This window comes from Xyrauchen texanus, chromosome 49, assembly GCF_025860055.1.
Source record: "Xyrauchen texanus isolate HMW12.3.18 chromosome 49, RBS_HiC_50CHRs, whole genome shotgun sequence".
In the NCBI taxonomy this organism is placed as follows: domain Eukaryota; kingdom Metazoa; phylum Chordata; class Actinopteri; order Cypriniformes; family Catostomidae; genus Xyrauchen; species Xyrauchen texanus.
In genome coordinates, this window is record NC_068324.1 from 25,768,480 (window position 1) to 25,780,661 (window position 12,182).

At 33.5% G+C, this 12,182-nt stretch overlaps 1 protein-coding gene and 6 non-coding genes across 8 annotated transcripts in view; all 7 read right to left on the bottom strand.

The window, feature by feature from the left end:
- Positions 1–12,182, bottom strand: part of LOC127640069 (uncharacterized) — a 220,216-nt gene that overhangs the window by 11,629 nt on the left and 196,405 nt on the right. The window lies entirely within an intron of this gene.
- On the bottom strand, positions 596–677 carry trnas-gcu (transfer RNA serine (anticodon GCU)). The gene has a single exon. It is a non-coding gene; the product is annotated as a tRNA-Ser (tRNA).
- Positions 4,153–4,234, bottom strand: trnas-gcu (transfer RNA serine (anticodon GCU)). Its single transcript has one exon. It is a non-coding gene; the product is annotated as a tRNA-Ser (tRNA).
- Positions 6,531–6,612, bottom strand: trnas-gcu (transfer RNA serine (anticodon GCU)). Its single transcript has one exon. It is a non-coding gene; the product is annotated as a tRNA-Ser (tRNA).
- trnas-gcu (transfer RNA serine (anticodon GCU)) lies at positions 8,600–8,681 on the bottom strand. Its single transcript has one exon. It is a non-coding gene; the product is annotated as a tRNA-Ser (tRNA).
- Positions 9,698–9,779, bottom strand: trnas-gcu (transfer RNA serine (anticodon GCU)). The gene has a single exon. It is a non-coding gene; the product is annotated as a tRNA-Ser (tRNA).
- trnas-gcu (transfer RNA serine (anticodon GCU)) lies at positions 11,460–11,541 on the bottom strand. Its single transcript has one exon. It is a non-coding gene; the product is annotated as a tRNA-Ser (tRNA).

The window sequence follows — 12,182 nt, forward strand, 5'->3', positions numbered from 1 at the left end:
GTAGTGCATCAACAAGGTTTTGTTTCCAACCCACATAAGCATAACCCAACGGATTAGAAAAGTTTGTGTTTAAACACTCTGCCACTTCTTAGTTTTTAAGAAATGGCAAAAACAGCTTTTTTTCACCACGTTGTGTTAAGAAAGCTATTTTAAGCTATCTTGCTCTTTTGTAGTGTAGTTAGATAACTTTCCTTAATAGACAGAAGTTAAGTCATAAACTCTGTTGGAATTTGCTTTGATTTAAATATTGACATTCACTTTTTAACATGTGGTTGATAAACAGCAAGTAAACTAAAGGAGTAAACTGAAGTAGTGCATCAACAAGGTTTTGTTTCGAACCCACATAAGCATAACCCAACGGATTAGCAAAGTTTGGGTTTAAAACTTCTTAGTTTTTAAGAAGTGGCAAAAACAGCTTTTTTCACAACGTTGTGTTAAGAAAGCTATTTTAAGCTATCTTGCTCTTTTGTAGTGTAGTTAGATAACTTTCCTTAATAGACAGAAGTTAAGGCATAAACTCTGTTGGAATTTGCTTTGATTTAAATATTGACATTCACTTTTTAACATGTGGTTGATAAACAGCAAGTAAACATATCGACAAGGACGGGAGTCAAACCCACGCATGCAGAGCACAATGGATTAGCAGTCCATCTCCTTAACCACTCGGCCACCTTGTCGTACTAAGAAAGCCTTTTTAAGCTAACTTGCTCTTTTGTAGTGTAGTTAGATAACTTTCCGTAATAGACAGAAGTTAAGTCATAAACTCTGTTGGAATTTGCTTTGATTTAAATATTGACATTCACTTTTTAACATGTGGTTGATAAACAGCAAGTAAACTAAAGGAGTAAACTGAAGTAGTGCATCAACAAGGTTTTGTTTCGAACCCACATAAGCATAACCCAACGGATTAGAAATGTTTGGGTTTAAACACTCTGCCACTTCTTAGTTTTTAAGAAGTGGCAAAAACAGCTTTTTTCAAAACGTTGTGTTAAGAAAGCTATTTTAAGCTATCTTGCTCTTTTGTAGTGTAGTTAGATAACTTTCCTTAATAGACAGAATTTAAGGCATAAACTCTGTTGGAATTTGCTTTGATTTAAATATTGACATTCACTTTTTAACATGTGGTTGATAAACAGCAAGTAAACTAAAGGAGTAAACTGAAGTAGTGCATCAACAAGGTTTTGTTTCCAACCCACATAAGCATAACCCAACGGATTAGCAAAGTTTGGGTTTAAAACTTCTTAGTTTTTAAGAAGTGGCAAAAACAGCTTTTTTCACCACGTTGTGTTAAGAAAGCTATTTTAAGCTATCTTGCTCTTTTGTAGTGTAGTTAGATAACTTTCCTTAATAGACAGAAGTTAAGGCATAAACTCTGTTGGAATTTGCTTTGATTTAAATATTGACATTCACTTTTTAACATGTGGTTGATAAACAGCAAGTAAACTAAAGGAGTAAACTGAGAGTGTATTTTGTTTCGAACCCACATAAGCATAACCCAACGGATTAGAAATGTTTGGGTTTAAACACTCTGCCACTTCTTAGTTTTTAAGAAGTGGCAAAAACAGCTTTTTTCAAAACGTTGTGTTAAGAAAGCTATTTTAAGCTATCTTGCTCTTTTGTAGTGTAGTTAGATAACTTTCCTTAATAGACAGAAGTTAAGTCATAAACTCTGTTGGAATTTGCTTTGATTTAAATATTGACATTCACTTTTTAACATGTGGTTGATAAACAGCAAGTAAACTAAAGGAGTAAACTGAAGTAGTGCATCAACAAGGTTTTGTTTCGAACCCACATAAGCATAACCCAACGGATTAGCAAAGTTTGGGTTTAAAACTTCTTAGTTTTTAAGAAGTGGCAAAAACAGCTTTTTTCACCACGTTGTGTTAAGAAAGCTATTTTAAGCTATCTTGCTCTTTTGTAGTGTAGTTAGATAACTTTCCTTAATAGACAGAAGTTAAGTCATAAACTCTGTTGGAATTTGCTTTGATTTAAATATTGACATTCACTTTTTAACATGTGGTTGATAAACAGCAAGTAAACTAAAGGAGTAAACTGAAGTAGGATGGTTTGTTTCGAACCCACATAAGCATAACCCAACGGATTAGAAATGTTTGGTTTAAACACTCTGCCACTTCTTAGTTTTAAGAAGTGGCAAAACAGCTTTTTTCACAACGTTGTGTTAAGAAAGCTATTTTAAGCTATCTTGCTCTTTTGTAGTGTAGTTAGATAACTTTCCTTAATAGACAGAAGTTAAGTCATAAACTCTGTTGGAATTTGCTTTGATTTAAATATTGACATTCACTTTTTAACATGTGGTTGATAAACAGCAAGTAAACTAAAGGAGTAAACTGAAGTAGTGCATCAACAAGGTTTTGTTTCGAACCCACATAAGCATAACCCAACGGATTAGCAAAGTTTGGGTTTAAAACTTCTTAGTTTTTAAGAAGTGGCAAAAACAGCTTTTTTCACCACGTTGTGTTAAGAAAGCTATTTTAAGCTATCTTGCTCTTTTGTAGTGTAGTTAGATAACTTTCCTTAATAGACAGAAGTTAAGTCATAAACTCTGTTGGAATTTGCTTTGATTTAAATATTGACATTCACTTTTTAACATGTGGTTGATAAACAGCAAGTAAACTAAAGGAGTAAACTGAAGTAGTGCATCAACAAGGTTTTGTTTCCAACCCACATAAGCATAACCCAACGGATTAGAAAAGTTTGTGTTTAAACACTCTGCCACTTCTTAGTTTTTAAGAAGTGGCAAAAACAGCTTTTTTCACCACGTTGTGTTAAGAAAGCTATTTTAAGCTATCTTGCGCTTTTGTAGTGTAGTTAGATAACTTTCCTTAATAGACAGAAGTTAAGTCATAAACTCTGTTGGAATTTGCTTTGATTTAAATATTGACATTCACTTTTTAACATGTGGTTGATAAACAGCAAGTAAACTAAAGGAGTAAACTGAAGTAGTGCATCAACAAGGTTTTGTTTCGAACCCACATAAGCATAACCCAACGGATTAGCAAAGTTTGGGTTTAAAACTTCTTAGTTTTTAAGAAGTGGCAAAACAGCTTTTTTCACCACGTTGTGTTAAGAAAGCTATTTTAAGCTATCTTGCTCTTTTGTAGTGTAGTTAGATAACTTTCCTTAATAGACAGAAGTTAAGTCATAAACTCTGTTGGAATTTGCTTTGATTTAAATATTGACATTCACTTTTTAACATGTGGTTGATAAACAGCAAGTAAACTAAAGGAGTAAACTGAAGTAGTGCATCAACAAGGTTTTGTTTCGAACCCACATAAGCATAACCCAACGGATTAGCAAAGTTTGGGTTTAAAACTTCTTAGTTTTTAAGAAGTGGCAAAAACAGCTTTTTTCACCACGTTGTGTTAAGAAAGCTATTTTAAGCTATCTTGCTCTTTTGTAGTGTAGTTAGATAACTTTCCTTAATAGACAGAAGTTAAGTCATAAACTCTGTTGGAATTTGCTTTGATTTAAATATTGACATTCACTTTTTAACATGTGGTTGATAAACAGCAAGTAAACTAAAGGAGTAAACTGAAGTAGTGCATCAACAAGGTTTTGTTTCGAACCCACATAAGCATAACCCAACGGATTAGCAAAGTTTGGGTTTAAAACTTCTTAGTTTTTAAGAAGTGGCAAAAACAGCTTTTTTCACCACGTTGTGTTAAGAAAGCTATTTTAAGCTATCTTGCTCTTTTGTAGTGTAGTTAGATAACTTTCCTTAATAGACAGAAGTTAAGTCATAAACTCTGTTGGAATTTGCTTTGATTTAAATATTGACATTCACTTTTTAACATGTGGTTGATAAACAGCAAGTAAACTAAAGGAGTAAACTGAAGTAGTGCATCAACAAGGTTTTGTTTCGAACCCACATAAGCATAACCCAACGGATTAGAAAAGTTTGGGTTTAAACACTCTGCCACTTCTTAGTTTTTAAGAAGTGGCAAAAACAGCTTTTTTCACCACGTTGTGTTAAGAAAGCTATTTTAAGCTAATCTTGCTCTTTTGTAGTGTAGTTAGATAACTTTCCTTAATAGACAGAAGTTAAGGCATAAACTCTGTTGGAATTTGCTTTGATTTAAATATTGACATTCACTTTTTAACATGTGGTTGATAAACAGCAAGTAAACATACCGACGAGGATGGGATTCGAACCCACGCGTGCAGAGCACAATGGATTAGCAGTCCATCGCCTTAACCACTCGGCCACCTCGTCGTACTAAGAAAGCTTTTTAAGCTAACTTGCGCTTTTGTAGTGTAGTTAGATAACTTTCCTTAATAGACAGAAGTTAAGTCATAAACTCTGTTGGAATTTGCTTTGATTTAAATATTGACATTCACTTTTTAACATGTGGTTGATAAACAGCAAGTAAACTAAAGGAGTAAACTGAAGTAGTGCATCAACAAGGTTTTGTTTCGAACCCACATAAGCATAACCCAACGGATTAGAAAAGTTTGGGTTTAAACACTCTGCCACTTCTTAGTTTTTAAGAAGTGGCAAAAACAGCTTTTTTTCACCACGTTGTGTTAAGAAAGCTATTTTAAGCTATCTTGCTCTTTTGTAGTGTAGTTAGATAACTTTCCTTAATAGACAGAAGTTAAGGCATAAACTCTGTTGGAATTTGCTTTGATTTAAATATTGACATTCACTTTTTAACATGTGGTTGATAAACAGCAAGTAAACTAAAGGAGTAAACTGAAGTAGTGCATCAACAAGGTTTTGTTTCCAACCCACATAAGCATAACCCAACGGATTAGAAATGTTTGGGTTTAAACACTCTGCCACTTCTTAGTTTTTAAGAAGTGGCAAAAACAGCTTTTTTTCAAAACGTTGTGTTAAGAAAGCTTTTTTAAGCTATCTTGCGCTTTTGTAGTGTAGTTAGATAACTTTCCTTAATAGGCAGAAGTTAAGTCATAAACTCTGTTGGAATTTGCTTTGATTTAAATATTGACATTCACTTTTTAACATGTGGTTGATAAACAGCAAGTAAACTAAAGGAGTAAACTGAAGTAGTGCATCAACAAGGTTTTGTTTCGAACCCACATAAGCATAACCCAACGGATTAGCAAAGTTTGGGTTTAAACACTCTGCCACTTCTTAGTTTTTAAGAACTGGCAAAAACAGCTTTATTCACCACGTCGTATTAAGAAAGCTTTTTTAAGCTATCTTGCGCTTTTGTAGTGTAGTTAGATAACTTTCCTTAATAGACAGAAGTTAAGGCATAAACTCGGTTGGAATTTGCTTTGATTTAAATATTGACATTCACGTTTTAACATGTGGTTGATAAACAGCAAGTAAACTAAAGGAGTAAACTGAAGTAGTGCATCAACAAGGTTTTGTTTCGAACCCACATAAGCATAACCCAACGGATTAGCAAAGTTTGGGTTTAAAACTTCTTAGTTTTTAAGAAGTGGCAAAAACAGCTTTTTTCACCACGTTGTGTTAAGAAAGCTATTTTAAGCTATCTTGCTCTTTTGTAGTGTAGTTAGATAACTTTCCTTAATAGACAGAAGTTAAGTCATAAACTCTGTTGGAATTTGCTTTGATTTAAATATTGACATTCACTTTTTAACATGTGGTTGATAAACAGCAAGTAAACTAAAGGAGTAAACTGAAGTAGTGCATCAACAAGGTTTTGTTTCGAACCCACATAAGCATAACCCAACGGATTAGCAAAGTTTGGGTTTAAACACTTCTTAGTTTTTAAGAAGTGGCAAAAACAGCTTTTTTCACCACGTTGTGTTAAGAAAGCTATTTTAAGCTATCTTGCTCTTTTGTAGTGTAGTTAGATAACTTTCCTTAATAGACAGAAGTTAAGTCATAAACTCTGTTGGAATTTGCTTTGATTTAAATATTGACATTCACTTTTTAACATGTGGTTGATAAACAGCAAGTAAACTAAAGGAGTAAACTGAAGTAGTGCATCAACAAGGTTTTGTTTCGAACCCACATAAGCATAACCCAACGGATTAGCAAAGTTTGGGTTTAAAACTTCTTAGTTTTTAAGAAGTGGCAAAAACAGCTTTTTTCACCACGTTGTGTTAAGAAAGCTATTTTAAGCTATCTTGCTCTTTTGTAGTGTAGTTAGATAACTTTCCTTAATAGACAGAAGTTAAGTCATAAACTCTGTTGGAATTTGCTTTGATTTAAATATTGACATTCACTTTTTAACATGTGGTTGATAAACAGCAAGTAAACTAAAGGAGTAAACTGAAGTAGTGCATCAACAAGGTTTTGTTTCGAACCCACATAAGCATAACCCAACGGATTAGAAAAGTTTGGGTTTAAACACTCTGCCACTTCTTAGTTTTTAAGAAGTGGCAAAAACAGCTTTTTTTCACCACGTTGTGTTAAGAAAGCTATTTTAAGCTAATTTGCTCTTTTGTAGTGTAGTTAGATAACTTTCCTTAATAGACAGAAGTTAAGGCATAAACTCTGTTGGAATTTGCTTTGATTTAAATATTGACATTCACTTTTTAACATGTGGTTGATAAACAGCAAGTAAACATACCGACGAGGATGGGATTCGAACCCACGCGTGCAGAGCACAATGGATTAGCAGTCCATCGCCTTAACCACTCGGCCACCTCGTCGTACTAAGAAAGCTTTTTTAAGCTAACTTGCGCTTTTGTAGTGTAGTTAGATAACTTTCCTTAATAGACAGAAGTTAAGTCATAAACTCTGTTGGAATTTGCTTTGATTTAAATATTGACATTCACTTTTTAACATGTGGTTGATAAACAGCAAGTAAACTAAAGGAGTAAACTGAAGTAGTGCATCAACAAGGTTTTGTTTCGAACCCACATAAGCATAACCCAACGGATTAGAAAAGTTTGGGTTTAAACACTCTGCCACTTCTTAGTTTTTAAGAAGTGGCAAAAAAAGCTTTTTTCACCACGTTGTGTTAAGAAAGCTATTTTAAGCTATCTTGCTCTTTTGTAGTGTAGTTAGATAACTTTCCTTAATAGACAGAAGTTAAGTCATAAACTCTGTTGGAATTTGCTTTGATTTAAATATTGACATTCACTTTTTAACATGTGGTTGATAAACAGCAAGTAAACTAAAGGAGTAAACTGAAGTAGTGCATCAACAAGGTTTTGTTTCCAACCCACATAAGCATAACCCAACGGATTAGAAAAGTTTGGGTTTAAACACTCTGCCACTTCTTAGTTTTTAAGAAGTGGCAAAAACAGCTTTTTTTCAAAACGTTGTGTTAAGAAAGCTATTTTAAGCTATCTTGCTCTTTTGTAGTGTAGTTAGATAACTTTCCTTAATAGACAGAAGTTAAGTCATAAACTCTGTTGGAATTTGCTTTGATTTAAATATTGACATTCACTTTTTAACATGTGGTTGATAAACAGCAAGTAAACTAAAGGAGTAAACTGAAGTAGTGCATCAACAAGGTTTTGTTTCGAACCCACATAAGCATAACCCAACGGATTAGCAAAGTTTGGGTTTAAAACTTCTTAGTTTTTAAGAAGTGGCAAAAACAGCTTTTTTCACCACGTTGTGTTAAGAAAGCTATTTTAAGCTATCTTGCTCTTTTGTAGTGTAGTTAGATAACTTTCCTTAATAGACAGAAGTTAAGTCATAAACTCTGTTGGAATTTGCTTTGATTTAAATATTGACATTCACTTTTTAACATGTGGTTGATAAACAGCAAGTAAACTAAAGGAGTAAACTGAAGTAGTGCATCAACAAGGTTTTGTTTCGAACCCACATAAGCATAACCCAACGGATTAGCAAAGTTTGGGTTTAAACACTTCTTAGTTTTTAAGAAGTGGCAAAAACAGCTTTTTTCACCACGTTGTGTTAAGAAAGCTATTTTAAGCTATCTTGCTCTTTTGTAGTGTAGTTAGATAACTTTCCTTAATAGACAGAAGTTAAGTCATAAACTCTGTTGGAATTTGCTTTGATTTAAATATTGACATTCACTTTTTAACATGTGGTTGATAAACAGCAAGTAAACTAAAGGAGTAAACTGAAGTAGTGCATCAACAAGGTTTTGTTTCCAACCCACATAAGCATAACCCAACGGATTAGCAAAGTTTGGGTTTAAAACTTCTTAGTTTTTAAGAAGTGGCAAAAACAGCTTTTTTCACCACGTTGTGTTAAGAAAGCTATTTTAAGCTATCTTGCTCTTTTGTAGTGTAGTTAGATAACTTTCCTTAATAGACAGAATTTAAGGCATAAACTCTGTTGGAATTTGCTTTGATTTAAATATTGACATTCACTTTTTAACATGTGGTTGATAAACAGCAAGTAAACTAAAGGAGTAAACTGAAGTACTGCATCAACAAGGTTTTGTTTCGAACCCACATAAGCATAACCCAACGGATTAGAAATTTTTGGGTTTAAACACTCTGCCACTTCTTAGTTTTTAAGAAGTGGCAAAAACAGCTTTTTTCAAAACGTTGTGTTAAGAAAGCTATTTTAAGCTATCTTGCTCTTTTGTAGTGTAGTTAGATAACTTTCCTTAATAGACAGAAGTTAAGGCATAAACTCTGTTGGAATTTGCTTTGATTTAAATATTGACATTCACTTTTTAACATGTGGTTGATAAACAGCAAGTAAACATACCGACGAGGATGGGATTCGAACCCACGCGTGCAGAGCACAATGGATTAGCAGTCCATCGCCTTAACCACTCGGCCACCTCGTCGTAATAAGGAAGCTATTTTAAGCTATCTTGCGCTTTTGTAGTGTAGTTAGATAACTTTCCTTAATAGACAGAAGTTAAGTCATAAACTCTGTTGGAATTTGCTTTGATTTAAATATTGACATTCACTTTTTAACATGTGGTTGATAAACAGCAAGTAAACTAAAGGAGTAAACTGAAGTAGTGCATCAACAAGGTTTTGTTTCGAACCCACATAAGCATAACCCAACGGATTAGCAAAGTTTGGGTTTAAAACTTCTTAGTTTTTAAGAAGTGGCAAAAACAGCTTTTTTTCACCACGTTGTGTTAAGAAAGCTATTTTAAGCTATCTTGCTCTTTTGTAGTGTAGTTAGATAACTTTCCTTAATAGACAGAAGTTAAGGCATAAACTCTGTTGGAATTTGCTTTGATTTAAATATTGACATTCACTTTTTAACATGTGGTTGATAAACAGCAAGTAAACTAAAGGAGTAAACTGAAGTAGTGCATCAACAAGGTTTTGTTTCGAACCCACATAAGCATAACCCAACGGATTAGAAATTTTTTCAAAACGTTGTGTTAAGAAAGCTATTTTAAGCTATCTTGCTCTTTTGTAGTGTAGTTAGATAACTTTCCTTAATAGACAGAAGTTAAGTCATAAACTCTGTTGGAATTTGCTTTGATTTAAATATTGACATTCACTTTTTAACATGTGGTTGATAAACAGCAAGTAAACTAAAGGAGTAAACTGAAGTAGTGCATCAACAAGGTTTTGTTTCGAACCCACATAAGCATAACCCAACGGATTAGCAAAGTTTGGGTTTAAAACTTCTTAGTTTTTAAGAAGTGTCAAAAACAGCTTTTTTTCACCACGTTGTGTTAAGAAAGCTATTTTAAGCTATCTTGCTCTTTTGTAGTGTAGTTAGATAACTTTCCTTAATAGACAGAAGTTAAGGCATAAACTCTGTTGGAATTTGCTTTGATTTAAATATTGACATTCACTTTTTAACATGTGGTTGATAAACAGCAAGTAAACATACCGACGAGGATGGGATTCGAACCCACGCGTGCAGAGCACAATGGATTAGCAGTCCATCGCCTTAACCACTCGGCCACCTCGTCGTACTAAGAAAGCTTTTTTAAGCTAACTTGCGCTTTTGTAGTGTAGTTAGATAACTTTCCTTAATAGACAGAAGTAAAGTCATAAACTCTGTTGGAATTTGCTTTGATTTAAATATTGACATTCACTTTTTAACATGTGGTTGATAAACAGCAAGTAAACTAAAGGAGTAAACTGAAGTAGTGCATCAACAAGGTTTTGTTTCCAACCCACATAAGCATAACCCAACGGATTAGAAAAGTTTGGGTTTAAACACTCTGCCACTTCTTAGTTTTTAAGAAGTGGCAAAAACAGCTTTTTTCACCACGTTGTGTTAAGAAAGCTATTTTAAGCTATCTTGCTCTTTTGTAGTGTAGTTAGATAACTTTCCTTAATAGACAGAAGTTAAGGCATAAACTCTGTTGGAATTTGCTTTGATTTAAATATTGACATTCACTTTTTAACATGTGGTTGATAAACAGCAAGTAAACTAAAGGAGTAAACTGAAGTAGTGCATCAACAAGGTTTTGTTTCGAACACACATAAGCATAACCCAACGGATTAGAAAAGTTTGTGTTTAAACACTCTGCCACTTCTTAGTTTTTAAGAAATGGCAAAAACAGCTTTTATCACCACGTTGTGTTAAGAAAGCTATTTTAAGCTATCTTGCTCTTTTGTAGTGTAGTTAGATAACTTTCCTTAATAGACAGAAGTTAAGTCATAAACTCTGTTGGAATTTGCTTTGATTTAAATATTGACATTCACTTTTTAACATGTGGTTGATAAACAGCAAGTAAACTAAAGGAGTAAACTGAAGTAGTGCATCAACAAGGTTTTGTTTCGAACCCACATAAGCATAACCCAACGGATTAGCAAAGTTTGGGTTTAAAAACTTCTTAGTTTTTAAGAAGTGGCAAAAACAGCTTTTTTCACCACGTTGTGTTAAGAAAGCTATTTTAAGCTATCTTGCTCTTTTGTAGTGTAGTTAGATAACTTTCCTTAATAGACAGAAGTTAAGTCATAAACTCTGTTGGAATTTGCTTTGATTTAAATATTGACATTCACTTTTTAACATGTGGTTGATAAACAGCAAGTAAACTAAAGGAGTAAACTGAAGTAGTGCATCAACAAGGTTTTGTTTCGAACCCACATAAGCATAACCCAACGGATTAGCAAAGTTTGGGTTTAAAACTTCTTAGTTTTTAAGAAGTGGCAAAAACAGCTTTTTTTCACCACGTTGTGTTAAGAAAGCTATTTTAAGCTATCTTGCTCTTTTGTAGTGTAGTTAGATAACTTTCCTTAATAGACAGAAGTTAAGTCATAAACTCTGTTGGAATTTGCTTTGATTTAAATATTGACATTCACTTTTTAACATGTGGTTGATAAACAGCAAGTAAACTAAAGGAGTAAACTGAAGTAGTGCATCAACAAGGTTTTGTTTCGAACCCACATAAGCATAACCCAACGGATTAGCAAAGTTTGGGTTTAAAACTTCTTAGTTTTTAAGAAGTGGCAAAAACAGCTTTTTTTCACCACGTTGTGTTAAGAAAGCTATTTTAAGCTAATTTGCTCATTTGTAGTGTAGTTAGATAACTTTCCTTAATAGACAGAAGTTAAGGCATAAACTCTGTTGGAATTTGCTTTGATTTAAATATTGACATTCACTTTTTAACATGTGGTTGATAAACAGCATGTAAACATACCGACGAGGATGGGATTCGAACCCACGCGTGCAGAGCACAATGGATTAGCAGTCCATCGCCTTAACCACTCGGCCACCTCGTCGTACTAAGAAAGCTTTTTTAAGCTAACTTGCGCTTTTGTAGTGTAGTTAGATAACTTTCCTTAATAGACAGAAGTTAAGTCATAAACTCTGTTGGAATTTGCTTTGATTTAAATATTGACATTCACTTTTTAACATGTGGTTGATAAACAGCAAGTAAACTAAAGGAGTAAACTGAAGTAGTGCATCAACAAGGTTTTGTTTCCAACCCACATAAGCATAACCCAACGGATTAGCAAAGTTTGGGTTTAAAACTTCTTAGTTTTTAAGAAGTGGCAAAAACAGCTTTTTTTCACCACGTTGTGTTAAGAAAGCTATTTTAAGCTATCTTGCTCTTTTGTAGTGTAGTTAGATAACTTTCCTTAATAGACAGAAGTTAAGTCATAAACTCTGTTGGAATTTGCTTTGATTTAAATATTGACATTCACTTTTTAACATGTGGTTGATAAACAGCAAGTAAACTAAAGGAGTAAACTGAAGTAGTGCATCAACAAGGTTTTGTTTCGAACCCACATAAGCATAACCCAACGGATTAGAAAAGTTTGGGTTTAAACACTCTGCCACTTCTTAGTTTTTAAGAAGTGGCAAAAACAGCTTTTTTCACCACGTTGTGTTAAGAAAGCTATTTTAAGCTAATCTTGCT